Source organism: Cetorhinus maximus, chromosome 29 (genome assembly GCF_964194155.1).
Source record: "Cetorhinus maximus chromosome 29, sCetMax3.hap1.1, whole genome shotgun sequence".
Classification (NCBI taxonomy): domain Eukaryota; kingdom Metazoa; phylum Chordata; class Chondrichthyes; order Lamniformes; family Cetorhinidae; genus Cetorhinus; species Cetorhinus maximus.
In genome coordinates, this window is record NC_135907.1 from 4,928,403 (window position 1) to 4,945,742 (window position 17,340).

At 51.5% G+C, this 17,340-nt stretch overlaps 1 non-coding gene and 2 pseudogenes across 1 annotated transcript; all 3 read right to left on the reverse strand.

Annotated features, from left to right (window-relative positions):
• Positions 1-843: 843 nt before the first annotated feature.
• Positions 844-1,025, reverse strand: LOC144669849 (U2 spliceosomal RNA). Its single transcript, XR_013573763.1, has one exon. It is a non-coding gene; the product is annotated as a U2 spliceosomal RNA (small nuclear RNA).
• Positions 1,026-10,541: 9,516 nt separating this feature from the next.
• Positions 10,542-10,715, reverse strand: LOC144669842 (U2 spliceosomal RNA; annotated as a pseudogene).
• A 5,627-nt stretch (positions 10,716-16,342) lies between these two features.
• LOC144669707 (U2 spliceosomal RNA) lies at positions 16,343-16,522 on the reverse strand (annotated as a pseudogene).
• Positions 16,523-17,340: the final 818 nt, after the last annotated feature.

Sequence of the window (17,340 nt, forward strand, 5' to 3'; positions counted from 1 at the left end):
GAGAGAGTGCAGAAGAGGTTTACGAGTTTGGTTCCAGGGGCGAGGAAGTTGAGTTATGAAGTAAGATTGGAGAAGTTGGGACTGTATTCCTTGGGGAAAAGAAGTCTGAGAGGAGACTTGATAGAGGTATTGAAAATCATGAGGTATCTGGAGAGAGTAGATAGGGAGAAACTGCTTGCACCGATGAAAGGATCGAGAAGGAGCGGGCACAGGTTTAAAGTAACTAGCAGAAGAAGCAAAAGTGATAGGAGCAGCGAGTGGTCAGGGTCTAGAATGCATCGCCTGATAGCGTGGCGGAGGCAGGTTCAATTGAAGAGGGAATGAGATGATTATTTGAAAAGAAAGCATGTGCTGGGTTACGTGGAGAAGGCAGGAGAATGGCACGAAGTGAAATGTTCATTGGGAGAGCTGGTGCAGTCACGACGGGCGGAATGGGCTCCTTGTGCAGTGTAAGGATTGTGTGAACGTGGATGTAGACGTTTCCGAGTAGCTGTGTAAAGTGTGTGAGCTTTGAGGTGTGAGTTTTGACTGTTGCTGTATCAGCAGCAGCAGCAGCAGCGGGCGGGAGCGGCAGCAGAGAGCTGGTTGAAAATGTTGTGAGGCGAAAGGTGCAGCTGAGAGAGTGTTTGAGAGGTGTATTTGCAAGTGAAAGATGTTTTTGTATGAGTGAGGTAGAGTGTTTGTGAGATGAGAGTGGTGTCTGTGAGCGTTGGGTGAGCGTGCGTGTTTTTTGTGTGTAGATGGTGCGGGTGAGTGAGAAAGAAAGAAAGTTGGGTTTTGAAAAGTAAAGAAAGCAGATGTTTGTAAGAAAACTATTTTTAGCATTGAAAATCCCCTGGAAAGGGGTGGTGCACCATTCCCAGAGATACTGCAATACCGGGTCGATGCGTGGAGTGGACGGAGTAAGCCCCTATTCCATCTCCCTGCTCCAAAAATCAATTTAATATATGGTCCCCAGATAAGGGACGTATCAGATATTAAACTGATAAGAACAGATTTTTTTTTTTTTTTTTTTGCAAAAATATACTTTATTCATAAAATATCTTCAATCACATTCCAAACCATTCCAAAAACACCATTACAAGGGTACAATCCAGGTTAAACTTTTACAAAATGTATCACCAGGTGCATCAGTACAAACAATATTACAATCATTTACAGCCTTTCATTTTGATCTGTACAGCCCGAGGGGCTCTAAACAGTTCCCAGTCTCTCGGTGCGCTGTGGCAGAAAGGTCTTAGACAGCGACCCTTCCCCATTGCGCCTTTGCGGCAGCTGCCCCAAGCTTTAGTGCGTCCCTCAGCACGTAGTCCTGGACTTTGGATTGTGCCAGTCCGCAACAATCGGTCGGGGACAACTCTTTGTGCTGGAAGACCAACAAGTTTCGGGCAGACCAAAGCGCGTCTTTCACCGAGTTGATGATCCTCCAGCTGCAGTCAATGTTTGTCTCGGTGTGTGTCCCTGGGAACAGCCCGTAGAGCACAGAGTCCTGTGTCACAGAACTGCTCGGGATGAACCTCGACAGCAACCACTGCGTCTCTCTCCAGACTTTCTTTGCAAAGGCACAATCCACAAGGAGGTGAACAACGGTCTCTTCCCCACCACAGCCACCTCGAGGGCAACGTGCAGAGGGGGTGAGACTCCTGGCGTGTAGGAAGGATCTGACGGGGAGGGCCTTTCTCACCACCAGCCAAGCCACGTCTTGGTGTTTGTTGGAAAGTTCTGGCGATGTGGCATTCTGCCAAATGACTTTGACAGTCTGCTCGGGGAACCATCCCACAGGGTCCACCCTCTCCTTTTCCCTCAGGGCCTCTAGGACGTTACGTGCTGACCACTGCCTGATGGACTTGTGGTCAAAGGTGTTTTTCTGCATAAATTTTTCCACCAGGGACAGGTGTTGCTGTACGTGGCGCAGGTCTGGCCCATTCCTCACTCCTGCGCTGTGGCGATCACGCCAGCCATCTTCCGCTTTATCTGGAGGTCAAAAGTGGATCCTGTTTGCAGGGACATGATGTAAAAAAACTCTGGATGAAGGGGGAAAAAACATGCCCAACATCACCCTCATCCTGATGGCCACCTTTGTGTATGGCAGTATCAAGCTGTGTGTAGACCCAAACACCAAGCGTCACTACGTGCTGAGGTTCTACCTGTCCCTGGTGTTGCGAAGGATGGGTCTGGCCACCCTGCCGCGGAACGCTCCAAGTGCCGTATCACCTGCCCCGTGTGGAAAAACTTATGCAGAGAAACACCTTTGTCCGCAAGTCCATCAGGCAGTGGTTAGCACGTATCACCCTAGAGGCCCTGCGGGAAAAGGAGATGGTGGATTCCGGCGGACGGTTCGCCGAACAGACCGTCAGGGTCATTTGGCAGAATGCCTCATCACCAGAACTCTGAAGAGAGTGGCCGTGGTTCTTGTCGAGGTGCATCCCGAGCAGTTCCGTGACACAGGTATGGACTCTGTGCTCCAGGGGCTGTTCCCAGGGACACACGCCGAGACAAACATCAACTACCGCCGGAGGATCCACTCGGTGAAAGACACTCTTTGGCTGTCCGAAACTTGTTGGTCTTCCATTGCAAAGAGTTGGCACATTCCAAGGTCCAGGACTACGTGCTGAGGGACGCACTAAAGTTTGGGGCAAAGGCGTAATGGAGAAAGGTCGCTGTCTACGGTTGCGCTAGATGTGTCGTGTAACTGGCAGGTAATGGAAAATTTCGAGAAACACTCAGTCACAAGGGAGAACACGTGACAGGCATGAGAGACAATCCATGAGTCTTTGTAGCTGAGTTTCCGTGTGAGCAACTAGCTCACAGCGCAGAGGAGTTCTTCGATCGAGGCCTGCTGTATTTTTGTCTTTGCTTTCAGCTTGAGCAGTCAAAGAACAAAGAAGAAAAAAAAGTACAGCACAGGAACAGGCCCTTCGGCCCTCCAAGCCTGCGCCGATCGGTCTGTGGAGCTTGCCAGCTGACCAGGTATGCAGCTAAAGTCCTTCCACATCTACAGGGAAGGCAAAGTCAGCAGCGTTTCTCCCAGAGTGTAGAGAGTCCTTGGAACTCTCTTCCTCGAAAGGTGGTGGAAACAGAGTCTTTGAATATTTTCAAGACAGAGCTGGATAGATTAACAAGGCGGGGTTGGAAGGTTATCGCTGGTAGGCAGGAATGTGGGGTTGAGGTTACAATCGGATCAGCCATGATCTTCTGAGTAGTGGAGCAGGCTCTTGGGGCCCAGCGGCCTACTCCTGCTCCTAAGTTGTATGTTCAGACATGTAGGGGCATTACTTTTTACTGATTCCAGTGCTTCTCCTGCACTGAACCTGGAGAGTACTACGTCAGCTGCTGTTGAGTTGTTTCCTGATGCCCTGCTTTCTTTTGTACGAGCTGTCTAGCATCCTCGTTTATGGGCTTCCTTTGCTTGGCATTGGGCCTTCTTTTGGGCTGACTGTTGGTCTATTTCCTTTACGGGATGTCAGCATGACATCACCAGAAGGGAAATGTGTCATGTTATGAAGTCACAGTAAATAAGTCCAATGCATTATATCATTATAATAACACAAGATGATGATCAGCAGTGAGAAGGCAGGTGGCAGCAAGGATAAGTACAGGTACGACACAGCGAACAGCCTTAGATCCTGTTAAAATGTTGAAAATGTTTCTCCCCTTCTCGAAGATTATTTCCTTCAAAATTTTAGAAATCTTTCAGCTTCAACCAGAAGTCACACACAAGCCAAACAACAAAACCACCTGCGTGCACAGCACAGCACACCATCTGCCAGCCTGCAATGATGTCGGCTCTCTTTTAATCACCTTTTCCCCTCCCATCAGTCCTATTCAGCAGGCAAGCAAAGGAGCGCAGAAAATACATCTGCACGGCTGTTTCTAACTTCTAGAAAGGGAACAGCCTTATCCTAGGAAAGTGAAAAATACCTATACTGTCACAAAGTGATGAACTTGAACTGCAAAACACCACGCTTACCTGAGCTTGTGTCACAGTTTTTGCTGTCTATCTCAGCCAGTATTCTCAGTCGTCCATCCTGGCTTCTTGCTCTCTCTGCAGCTTTCAGATGCCTCCCCTTGGCCGGCCTCAGTGCTCGGTGATAGATCAGCGCTCGGTATTATTTCTGTCCTCAGTGGTAACTGCTAGGGGAGAAAGGCTTGACTTTTTCAATCACCTTTTACCTCAGTAAAATCCAAGTAGAACCTAAAGTGGCAATGCTTCTCCCTCTCAGCACCCAACATGTCTTGCCTTTTCTTCCGGTTGGATTTGAGGAAGCACTACAGTTGCTGCCTGGCTGCCATTTCAAGTACAGAGACAAGGGGCAGCCCCATGACCCCTCCCCCGACTCCTGCACAATATGCAAATGTAGCACATTGTCTGAGTGCAATTTGGGAGCTGAAGACGATTTCACAGTGGGATACAAGATATGAGGAGAGGTTTCCTCACAGACACACCGCCACATAAGCCCCTTTAAATTTGCGCGGCTGTGCAAAAAGTTTAATGGGCCCGCACACTTAAACAAATCGGTCACGCACTGTAATGACTCGCCTCATTCAGTTCAACAGAAATTAGGATCATGTTTTTAACCTGTGCCCTAGTTTTAAAATATTTTGTGTTCCATATTTACTTTCTCAATTTGTTATTAATTTACTTTACATTGCTTTATATTCTATTTTGTCTTGGACATGCATCACGGTTCGTTCAATCTCACTGGTTAAGAAAATTAAAATATTTAGTTTGATCAGGGTCTTACACTTGTCAAGAGGAGCCCTTTCAAATACTGGCCTGCTTTTGGAGGCCTGAAGTCACTGGAGCTGCACAAGTCAAGACGACTGAAGGCCTGATTCGCTGTGTAATATACTTTGCAGCATCTTGTTGCACTAGCAGGCAGGAAGGAGTTTTCAGCAATGCAGTTTAAAGGCTTGATACACTAAGTACACTTTCATTTCAGGTTTGTCATTTCAGGACGCTGCGTGTTTTTTTGCTCTGTTTTCTGACTCTGAAATTCTAATTCAGACTGTGGAGAAGAGCTGTTGTTGCTGCTGTTGGTTTTCTTTGTAACTGTTGTCGTTTTTTTGTGGAAAAATATACCTTATCCATAAAATATCTGAAAGAACATTACAAAACATTTCAAAATGGCCATCGCAAAAAGTGCAATCATATTCCAGTTTTTCAAATAGATCATGTCGCACCCTGCGACGCTTCAATACGATCAATGAACATTACAGACATTTCAACATGCTCATTACAGGCAGTCAGACAGTGCAATAGTATTCAAGTTATCTACATAGATCATGTTGCACTCTGAGGTGCTTCAATACAATTGTGATAAATGTAATATTCACTGCATACATTCAATGTGAGTCTTTCAGGCCGAGGGGTCTATACCTTTCCCAGTCCCTCGGTGCACTATGGCTGAAAGGTCTTAGACAGCGACCGTTCCCCACTGCGCATTTGTGGCGGCTGCCCCAAGCTTTAGTGCGTCCCTCAGCACGTAGTCCTCGGCCTTGGAATGTGCCAGCCAGTCTGCAACACTCTGCTGGGGACAACTCATTGCACTGGAAGACCAACAAGTTTCGGGCAGACCAAAGAGCGTCTTTCACCGAGTAGATGATCCTCCACCTGCTTGTCTCGATGTGCGTCCCTGTCCCTGGGATCAACACGTAGAGCACAGAGACCTGTGTCACAGAACTGCTTGGGATGAACCGCGACAAAAACCACGGCAACTCTCTGCAGACCTTCTTTGCAAACGCACATTCCACAAAGAGGTGAACAACGGTCTCGTCCCCACGACAGCCACCTCGAGGTCAACATGCAGAGAGGGTGAGACTTCAGGAAGGATCTGACGGGGAGGGCATTTCTCACCACCAGCCAAGCTACGTCTTGGTGCTTGTTGGAAAGTTCTGGAGACGAGGCATTCTGCCAAACGACTTTGACAGTCTGCTCGGGGAAACATCGCACAGGATCCACCATCTCCTTTCCCCGCAGGGCCTATAGGACGTTACGTGCCGACCACTGCCTGATGGACTTGGGGTCAAAGGTGTTTTTCTGCATAAAGTTTTCCACCAGGGACAGGTGGTACGGCACGGTCCAACTACTTGGAGCGTTCCGCGGCAGCGTGGCCACACCCATCCTTCGCTAAACCGGGGACAGGTAGAACCTCAGCACGTAGTGACACCTGGTGTTTGCGTACCGAGGGTCTACGCACAGCTTGATACAGCCGCACACAAAGGTGGCCATCAGTGTGAGGGCGATGTTGGGCACGTTTATTCCCCCTTTATCTAGAGGCTTATACAGCGCGTCCCTGCGGACACGATCCATTTTCGACCTCCAGATAAAGCGGAAGATGGCTCGGGTGATTGCCGTCGCGCAGCAGTCTGGAATGGGCCAGACCTGCGCCATGAACAGCAACAGCGAGAGTGCCTCACACCTGATGACCAGGTTCTTACCCGCAACGGAGAGGAAGCGTCGCTCCCAGATTCCCAGTTTCCTTTTCACCATAGACACTGGATCCTTCCAGTTTCTAACGCATACCCCGGTCCCTCTGAACCATATCCCCAGCACCTTCAGGCCGTCAGCACTGACGGTGAAGGGGACAAAGGATCGGTCAGCCCAGTTCCCAAAGAACACGGCCTCGCTCTTCCCACGATTTACCTTGGCTCCCGAGTCCAGTACGAACTGGTCGCAGATGTGGATCAGTCTGCACACCGACAGCGGATCAGAACAGAAGACGGCGACATCGTCCATGTACAGGGAGGCTTTGATCTGAGTGCCTCCACTGCTTGGGATCGTAACTCCTCTAATGCCCGGATCCTTCCTGATGGACTCGGCAAAGGGTTCTATGCAACACACGAAAAGGACAGGCGAGAGAGGGCAGCCCTGCCTGACTCCTGATTTAATCGGAAAGCTATCTGTTTCCCACCCATTGATTGAGACTGCGCTACTGATGTTAGTGTAGAGCAGTTGGATCCAATTTCGAATTCCCTCCCCAAAGCCCATTTTGGAGAGCACATCCCCCATGTAGGTGTGCGATATTCTGTCAAAGGCCTTCTCCTGATCCAAGCTGATGAGGCAGGTATCCACACCCCTGTCCTGTACATAGGCAATCGTATCCCTGAGCAGCGCCAGGCTGTCAGAGATCTTCCTGCCCGGCACAGAGCAGGTCTGGTCAGGGCGAATCACCAATTCCAGAGCGGATTTGACCCGATTGGCGATGACCTTGGACAGAATCTTATAGTCCACATTCAACAGTGAAATGGGTCGCCAATTTCTAATTTCCTCCCTTTCCCCCTTGTGCTTGTAGATGAGGGTGATGATGCCTTTCCTCATGGATTCTGACATGCTGCCGGCCAGGAGCATACTCTCGTACACTTCTAGCAGGTCTGGGCCGATCAAGTCCCACAGAGCCGAATACAACTCCGCCGGCAAGCCGTCGCTTCCGGGGGTTTTACTCTTCTCGAAGGACTCGAGGGCCTTAGTCAGTTCATCAGGAGTTAGCGGTTTGTCTAGGCTCTCCCGCGTACTGTGGTCTAAGACCTCCGTGATAGAGGACAGGAAGGACTGGGAGGCCGTGCTGTCCGTGGGCTTCACGTCATACAGTCCGGCATAAAAGGATTTGCTGATCCTCAGAATGTCGGACCGTGATGACTTTACTGAGCCGTCTTCTTCCTTCAGGCTGCTGATCACAGAGCGCTCTCTGTGTACCTTTTGGAAGAAGAAACGTGAGCACGTCTCATCCTGCTCCACGGAGCGGACCCTGGAACGGAAGATGATCTTGGAGGCCTCCGAGGCAAAGTGCGAGGCTTGCTGGCCCTTCACCTCTTGGAGCTCCTCCTTGACATCCACCCCCATCGACTGCAGCCGGAGCAGATTCTGCATCTTTTTCTGGAGTCGGGACAATTCCCTCTGTTCCATTCTAGCTTTCTGGGTGCCTTTGCGGATGAAAAACCTCTTGATGCTTCCCTTGATCGCTTCCCACCAGTGTGTCAGGGACTCAAAGAGGGGTTTCACGGTTCTCCAACCTTTGTAATCCCTCTTGAGCTCCTCAATGTTCTCTGGGGTCAGCAGTTGCACATTTAGCTTCCATGTCCCCCTGCCCACCCTCAGGTCCTTCTCCAAGTGGCAGTCCGCCAGTAGGAGGCAGTGGTCAGAGAAGAACACCGGCTTGACGTCGGTGGATCTGACTGTGAATGCACGGGACACAAACAGGAAGTCTATCCTGGAACGAATGGACCCGTCTGGCCGCGACCAGGTGTATCTACGCTGCGCTCCGTCTGCAGGGTTGCTGAAGACGTCGTGCAGCTTGGCATCCTTAACTGTTTCCATCAGGGATCTGGACGTAGCGTCCAATCTGCTTCCGGCCCTGCCGGATCGTCCAGCCGCATCGATGATGCAGTTGAAGTCCCCGCCCAGAATGACCGGCCTGGAGGTCGCCAGCAGCAGTGGGAGCTGCTGAAAAACCTCCAGCTGCTCAGCCCCTTGTGCCGGGCCATACACGTTAATTAACCGGAGTGGAGCGTTCTTGTACATTACGTCTGCTACCAGGAGTCGCCCGCCCACCACCTCCTTGACCTCGGAGACGGTGAAGTTGCCTCCCCGCAGCAGAATACCCAGGCCGGAGGAACGAGAGTCCTTTCCGCCCGACCAGATCGATGGCCCGTGGGACCACCATCGTGACCATTGCCTGTAGGAGCTGAGGTGCGGTATCGCACACTCCTGCAGAAACAACAGGTCAGCTTTGACCTTGGCTAGGTAGTCCAAGGTCGCAACACATCGCGTAGTAGATTTAATGCTACGCACATTTATGGATACAATCTTTAAACCCATTTTAAAGCATTTATTCTCCTACCAAACCCACTGTCTCTGAGAGTCCCAGACCTTTAGTCTGCTCCTTCATACCCGTAGTGAGCTCAAATTCCTTCACTTTGGATGGGCTGAGGTAGATCTCCTTGGCCGTGTTCTGCTCCGGTGGCATCTGGAGGTTCACGTAGAGAGCGGGTTTTGAGATGACCTTTGCTGGAGAAGCTTCTCCAAAACTCACCCCCTCTGGGGTGTTGCTGTTCCCGGCTTCCTGGAGCTGGGGTGCGATGATTGCCTCACTGCTCCCAGATTCCAGGGGCTGTGGTGCACTGGCCTCCTCAGGTTGCAGGCAAAGTTGGGGTGCGCTGGTCTCCTTGTTGTCTCCAATTTTCTGGAGCTCGGGTGTCTCGTCCTCCAACGCCCTGGAGCTTTGCCGCCTCTTCTGTCGGTGCCGCTCTGGCACTTCATCATCCGAAGAGCTGCTGCCCTTGTCATCCGTGTCGGATGGGAGACGCCTCTTGCCGCTTCTCTGGGAAACGCCTTTGCTTCTTCTTCGCTCCCTCTTACTTTTCTTGTTCTTCACCGTCCGCCACTCCCCCTACTGCTTTTCCACTGCTGCCTCCTCCTCCATTGATTCGCTGTCCTGAGGACTGGGAGGTTCAGGGGGTAGTGCTGCTGATTGGCTCTCTGTTGCCTCAATCTCTTTCTCCACCTTGTCTCTCTCTGTGTCCTCCTTTGTCCCGTTGAGCTCCCTGGGGGCCTTGGTGGTTGGAGTGACACGAAACATTTCTTCTGCTTCCCCCTGGTCGGCTTTGGCTGCCTGTGCGTAAGTACGGCAGCGTTTGGGGCAGGTCCTGTAGAGGTGACTTGCCTCGCCACACAGGTTGCAGCACTTGGCCTGTTTGCAGTCTTTTGTCTGGTGCCCTTCCTGTTTGCAGATCTTGCAGAGGGAGGCGCTGCAGTTGGCCGCCACATGACCAGCCTTGCCGCATGAGCGACAATGCTTGGGTTGCCCAGCGTAGACCAGGTAGCCCCGGTTTCCCCCGATGGCGAAACTGGAGGGAGGGTGGAAAATGGCTCCCTTACCATCGGTCTTTAGCGTGACCTTAAACAGGCGTTTGCCTGTCCAGATCCCCAAGTCGTCTCGAATCTCGGTGCCGCTCCCCACCTTATCGAAGTACCTGGTGAGGAAGGTGACCACGTCGGCGACAGGGACGAAGGGGTTGTACACATGCACCATCACCTCACGTTCCCGTTGCAACGGCAGAGAAAAGTGCGGCTCCGCCGTCAGGATCTTCATCTCCGGCAGGTCTCTCTTCTCCTCGAACACCCTCAGGAGCCGGACGCAGTCTGCCACCCGCTTGAACGTCACGTCAAAATAACCGCCTTTGCGGGAGTCGTGCAGGGTGAAGATCTCCGTAGCATGGAAGCCGCACGCCTTCAACAGGATCCTCCTGGTGAAGAAGCCCCGATCCATAGGTGATCCTCCTTCGCTGTGGTTCACCGTGACTCGGACGGTGATAGGTAGCCCACGGTATGGATTTGGATTGCGATTGGTTATCGCCCTTCCATCCCGACCTTGCCTTGGCAGGACCATGGTGTCGCCCCTGCAACACTTGATCTTAGCCAAAAGGCCGAGAAGCGATGAGAAAGAAAGAAAGTTGTGTTTTGAAAGATGTGCATGTTGAAAAGTAAAGAAAGCAGATGTTTGTAAGAAATCTATTTTTAGCATTGAAAATCCCCTGGAAAGGGGTGGTGCACCATTCCCAGAGATACTGCAATACCGGGTCGATGCGTGGAGTGGACGGAGCAAGCCCCTATTCCATCTCCCTGCTCCAAAAATCAATTTAATATATGGTCCCCAGATAAGGGACGTATTAGATATTAAACTGATAAGAACAGATTTTTTTTTTTGTAAAAATATACTTTATTCATAAAATATCTTCAATCACATTCCAAACCATTCCAAAAACAACATTACAAGGGTACAATCCAGGTTAAACTTTTACAAAATGTATCACCAGGTGCATCAGTACAAACAATATTACAATCATTTACAGCCTTTCATTTTGATCTGTACAGCCCGAGGGGCTCTAAACAGTTCCCAGTCTCTCGGTGCGCTGTGGTAGAAAGGTCTTAGACAGCGACCCTTCCCCATTGCGCCTTTGCGGCAGCTGCCTAAACTGATAAGAACAGATTTTTTTTTTTTTTGGTAAAAATATACTTTATTCATAAAATATCTTCAATCGCATTCAAAACCATTTCAAAAACAACATTACAAGGGTACAATGCAGGTTAAACTTTTACAAAATGTATCACCAGGTGCATCAGTACAAACAATATTACAATCATTTACAGCCTTTCATTTTGATCTGTACAGCCCGAGGGGCTCTAAACAGTTCCCAGTCTCTCGGTGCGCTGTGGTAGAAAGGTCTTAGACAGCGACCCTTCCCCATTGCGCCTTTGCGGCAGCTGCCCCAAGCTGTAGTGCGTCCCTCAGCACGTAGTCCTGGACTTTGGATTGTGCCAGTCCGCAACAATCGGTCGGGGACAACTCTTTGTGCTGGAAGACCAACAAGTTTCGGGCAGACCAAAGCGCCTCTTTCACCGAGTTGATGATCCTCCAGCTGCAGTTGATGTTTGTCTCGGTGTGTGTCCCTGGGAACAGCCCGTAGAGCACAGAGTCCTGTGTCACAGAACTGCTCGGGATGAACCTCGACAGCAACCACTGCATCTCTCTCCAGACTTTCTTTGCTAAGGCACAATCCACAAGGAGGTGGACAACGGTCTCTTCCCCACCACAGCCACCTCGAGGGCAACGTGCAGAGGGGGTGAGCTTCCTGGCGTGTAGGAAGGATCTGACGGGGAGGGCCTTTCTCACCACCAGCCATGCTACGTCTTGGTGCTTGTTGGAAAGTTCTGGCGATGAGGCATTCTGCCAAATGACTTTGACAGTCTGCTCGGGGAACCATCCCACAGGGTCCACCCTCTCCTTATCCCTCAGGGCCTCTAGGACGTTACGTGCTGACCACTGCCTGATGGACTTGTGGTCAAAGGTGTTTTTCTGCATAAATTTTTCCACCAGGGACAGGTGGTACGGCACGGTCCAACTACTTGGAGCGTTCCGCGGCAGCGTGGCCAGACCCATCCTTCGCAACACCGGGGACAGGTAGAACCTCAGCACGTAGTGACACTTGGTGTTTGCGTACTGAGGGTCTACGCACCGCTTGATGCAGCCGCACACAAAGGTGGCCATCAGTATGAGGGCGATGTTGGGCACGTTTTTTCCCCCTTTATCTAGAGGCTTGTACATCGCGTCCCTGCGGACACGATCCATTTTCGACCTCCAGATAAAGCGGAAGATGGCTCGAGTGATCGCCGTCGCGCAGGAGTCTGGAATGGGCCAGACCTGCGCCACGTACAGCAACAGCGAGAGTACCTCCCACCTGATGACCAGGTTCTTACCCGCAATGGAGAGGGAGCGTCGATCCCACATGCCCAGTTTCCTCTTCACCATAGCCACTCGCTCCTTCCAGTTTCTAACGCATGCCCCGGTCCCTCCGAACCATATCCCCAGCACCTTCAGGCCGTCAGCCCTGACAGTGAAGGGGACAAAGGATCGGTCAGCCCAGTTCCCAAAGAACATGGCCTCGCTCTTCCCACGATTTACCTTGGCTCCCGAGGCCAGTTCGAACTGGTCGCAGATGTGCATCAGTCTGCGCACCGACAGCGGATCCGAGCAGAAGACGGCGACGTCGTCCATGTACAGGGAGGCTTTTACCTGAGTGCCTCCACTGCCTGGGATCGTCACTCCTCTTATGCCCGGATCCTTCCTGATGGACTCGGCAAAGGGTTCTATGCAGCACACGAAAAGGACAGGCGAGAGAGGACAGCCCTGCCTGACTCCAGATTTGATCGGGAAGCTATCTGTTTCCCACCCATTGATTGAGACTGCGCTACTGATGTTAGTGTAGAGCAGTTGGATCCAATTTCGAATTCCCTCCCCAAAGCCCATTTTGGAGAGCACATCCCCCATGTAGGTGTGCGATATTCTGTCAAAGGCCTTCTCCTGATCCAAGCTGATGAGGCAGGTATCCACACCCCTGTCCTGTACATAGGCAATCGTATCCCTGAGCAGCGCCAGGCTGTCAGAGATCTTCCTGCCTGGCACAGAGCAGGTCTGGTCAGGGTGAATCACCAATTCCAGAGCGGATTTGACCCGATTGGCGATGACCTTGGACAGAATCTTATAGTCCATATTCAACAGTGAAATGGGTCGCCAATTTCTAATTTCCTCCCTTTCCCCCTTGTGCTTGTAGATGAGGGTGATGATGCCTTTCCTCATGGATTCTGACATGATGCCGGCCAGGAGCATACTCTCGTACACTTCTAGCAGGTCTGGGCCGATCAAGTCCCACAGAGCCGAATACAACTCCGCCGGCAAGCCGTCGCTTCCGGGGGTTTTAGTCTTCTCGAAGGACGCGAGGCCCTTAGTCAGTTCGTCAGGAGTTAGCGGTTTGTCCAGGCTCTCCCGCGTACTGTGGTCTAAGACCTCCGTGATAGAGGACAGGAAGGACTGGGAGGCCGTGCTGTCCGTGGGCTTCACGTAATACAGTCCGGCATAAAAGGATTTGCTGATCCTCAGAATGTCGGACCGTGATGACTTTACTGAGCCGTCTTCTTCCTTCAGGCTGCTGATCACAGAGCGCTCTCTGTGTACCTTTTGGAAGAAGAAACGTGAGCACGTCTCATCCTGCTCCACGGAGCGGACTCTGGAACGGAAGATGATCTTGGAGGCCTCCGAGGCAAAGTGCGAGGCTTGCTGGCCCTTCACCTCTTGGAGCTCCTCCTTGACATCGACCCCCATCGACTGCAGCCGGAGCAGATTCTGCATCTTTTTCTGGAGTCGGGACATTTCCCTCTGTTCCTTTCTAGCTTTCTGGGTGCCTTTGCGGATGAAAAACCTCTTGATGCTTCCCTTGATCACTTCCCACCAGTGTGTCAGGGACTCAAAGAGGGGTTTCACGGTTCTCCAACCTTTGTAATCCCTCTTGAGCTCCTCAATGTTCTCTGGGGTCAGCAGTTGCACATTTAGCTTCCATGCCCCCCTGCCCACCCTCAGGTCTTCCTCCAAGTGGCAGTCCGCCAGTAGGAGGCAGTGGTCAGAGAAGAACACCGGCTTGACCTCGGTGGATCTGACTGTGAATGCACGGGACACAAACAGGAAGTCTATCCTGGAACGAATGGACCCGTCTGGCCGCGACCAGGTGTATCTACGCTGCGCTCCGTCTGCAGGGTTGCTGAAGACGTCGTGCAGCTTGGCATCCTTAACTGTTTCCATCAGGGATCTGGACGTAGCGTCCAATCTGCTGCCGGCCCTGCCGGATCGTCCAGCCGCATCGATGATGCAGTTGAAGTCCCCGCCCAGAATGACCGGCCTGGAGGTCGCCAGCAGCAGTGGGAGCTGCTGAAAAACCTCCAGCCGCTCAGCCCCTTGTGCCGGGCCATACACGTTAATTAACCGGAGTGGAGCGTTCTTGTACGAGGAGTCGCCCGCCCACCACCTCCTTAACCTCGGAGACGGTGAAGTTGCCTCCCCGCAGCAGAATACCCAGGCCGGAGGAACGAGAGTCCTTTCCGCCCGACCAGATCGATGGCCCGTGGGACCACCATCGTGACCATTGCCTGTAGGAGCTGAGGTGCGGTATCGCACACTCCTGCAGAAACAACAGGTCAGCTTTGACCTTGGCTAGGTAGTCCAAGGTTGCAACACATCGCGTAGTAGATTTAATGCTACGCACATTTATGGATACAATCTTTAAACCCATTTTAAAGCATTTATTCTCCTACCAAACCCACTGTCTCTGAGAGTCCCAGACCTTTAGTCTGCTCCTTCATACCCGTAGTGAGCTCAAATTCCTTCACTTTGGATGGGCTGAGGTAGATCTCCTTGGCCATGTTCTGCTCCAGTGGCATCTGGAGGTTCACGTAGAGAGCGGGTTTTGAGATGACCTTTGCTGAAGAAGCTTCTCCAAAACTCACCCCCTCTGGGGTGTTGCTGTTCCCGGCTTCCTGGAGCTGGGGTGCGATGATTGCCTCACTGCTCCCAGATTCCAGGGGCTGTGGTGCACTGGCCTCCTCAGGTTGCAGGCAAAGTTGGGGTGCGCTGGTCTCCTTGTTGTCTCCAATTTTCTGGAGCTCGGGTGTCTCGTCCTCCAACGCCCTGGAGCTTTGCCGCCTCTTCTGTCGGTGCCGCTCTGGCACTTCATCATCCGAAGAGCTGCTGCCCTTGTCCTCCGTGTCGGATGGGAGACGCCTCTTGCCGCTTCTCTGGGAAACGCCTTTGCTTCTTCTTCGCTCCCTCTTACTTTTCTTGTTCTTGTTCTTCACCGTCTGCCACTCCCCCTGCTGCTTTTCCACTGCTGCCTCCTCCTCCATTGATTCGCTGTCCTGAGGACTGGGAGGTTCAGGGGGTAGTGCTGTTGATTGGCTCTCTGTTGCCTCAATCTCTTTCTCCACCTTGTCTCTCTCTGTGTCCTCCTTTGTCCCGTTGAGCACCCTGGGGGCCTTGGTGGTTGGAGTGACACGGAACATTTCTTCTGCTTCCCCCTGGTCGGCTTTGGCTGCCTGTGCGTAAGTACGGCAGCGTTTGGGGCAGGTCCTGTAGAGGTGACTTGCCTCGCCACACAGGTTGCAGCACTTGGCCTGTTTGCAGTCTTTTGTCTGGTGCCCTTCCTGTTTGCAGATCTTGCAGAGGGAGGCGCTGCAGTTGGCCGCCACATGACCAGCCTTGCCGCATGAGCGACAATGCTTGGGTTGCCCAGCGTAGACCAGGTAGCCCCGGTTTCCCCCGATAGCGAAACTGGAGGGAGGGTGGAAAATGGCTCCCTTACCGTCGGTCTTTAGCGTGACCTTAAACAGGCGTTTGCCTGTCCAGATCCCCAAGTCGTCTCGAATCTCGGTGCCGCTCCCCACCTTATCGAAGTACCTGGTGAGGAAGGTGACCACGTCGGCGACAGGGACGAAGGGGTTGTACACATGCACCATCACCTCACGTTCCCGTTGCAACGGCAGAGAAAAGTGCGGCTCCGCCGTCAGGATCTTCATCTCCGGCAGGTCTCTCTTCTCCTCGAACACCCTCAGGAGCCGGACGCAGTCTGCCACCCGCTTGAACGTCACGTCAAAATAACCGCCTTTGCGGGATTCGTGCAGGGTGAAGATCTCCGTAGCTTGGAAGCCGCACGCCTTCAACAGGATCCTCCTGGTGAAGAAGCCCCGATCCATAGGTGATCCTCCTTCGCTGTGGTTCACCGTGACTCGGACGGTGATAGGTAGCCCACGGTATGGATTTGGATTGGTTATCGCCCTTCCATCCCGACCTTGCCTTGGCAGGACCATGGTGTCGCCCCTGCAACACTTGATCTTAGCCAAAAGGCCGAGAAGCGATGAGAAAGAAAGAAAGTTGTGTTTTGAAAGATGTGCATGTTGAAAAGTAAAGAAAGCAGATGTTTGTAAGAAAACTATTTTTAGCATTGAAAATCCCCTGGAAAGGGGTGGTGCACCATTCCCAGAGATACTGCAATACCGGGTCGATGCGTGGAGTGGACGGAGCAAGCCCCTATTCCATCTCCCTGCTCCAAAAATCAATTTAATATATGGTCCCCAGATAAGGGACGTATCAGATATTAAACTGATAAGAACAGATTTTTTTTTTTTTTTTTGTAAAAATATACTTTATTCATAAAATATCTTCAATCACATTCCAAACCATTTCAAAAACAACATTACAAGGGTACAATCCAGGTTAAACTTTTACAAAATGTATCACCAGGTGCATCAGTACAAACAATATTACAGTCATTTACAGCCTTTCATTTTGATCTGTACAGCCCGAGGGGCTCTAAACAGTTCCCAGTCTCTCGGTGCGCTGTGGTAGAAAGGTCTTAGACAGCGACCCTTCCCCATTGCGCCTTTGCGGCAGCTGCCTAAACTGATAAGAACAGATTTTTTTTTTTTTTTTTGTAAAAATATACTTTATTCATAAAATATCTTCAAACGCATTCAAAACCATTTCAAAAACAACATTACAAGGGTACAATGCAGGTTAAACTTTTACAAAATGTATCACCAGGTGCATCAGTACAAACAATATTACAATCATTTACAGCCTTTCATTTTGATCTGTACAGCCCGAGGGGCTCTAAACAGTTCCCAGTCTCTCGGTGCGCTGTGGTAGAAAGGTCTTAGACAGCGACCCTTCCCCATTGCGCCTTTGCGGCAGCTGCCCCAAGCTGTAGTGCGTCCCTCAGCACGTAGTCCTGGACTTTGGATTGTGCCAGTCCGCAACAATCGGTCGGGGACAACTCTTTGTGCTGGAAGACCAACAAGTTTCGGGCAGACCAAAGCGCCTCTTTCACCGAGTTGATGATCCTCCAGCTGCAGTTGATGTTTGTCTCGGTGTGTGTCCCTGGGAACAGCCCGTAGAGCACAGAGTCCTGTGTCACAGAACTGCTCGGGATGAACCTCGACAACAACCACTGCATCTCTCT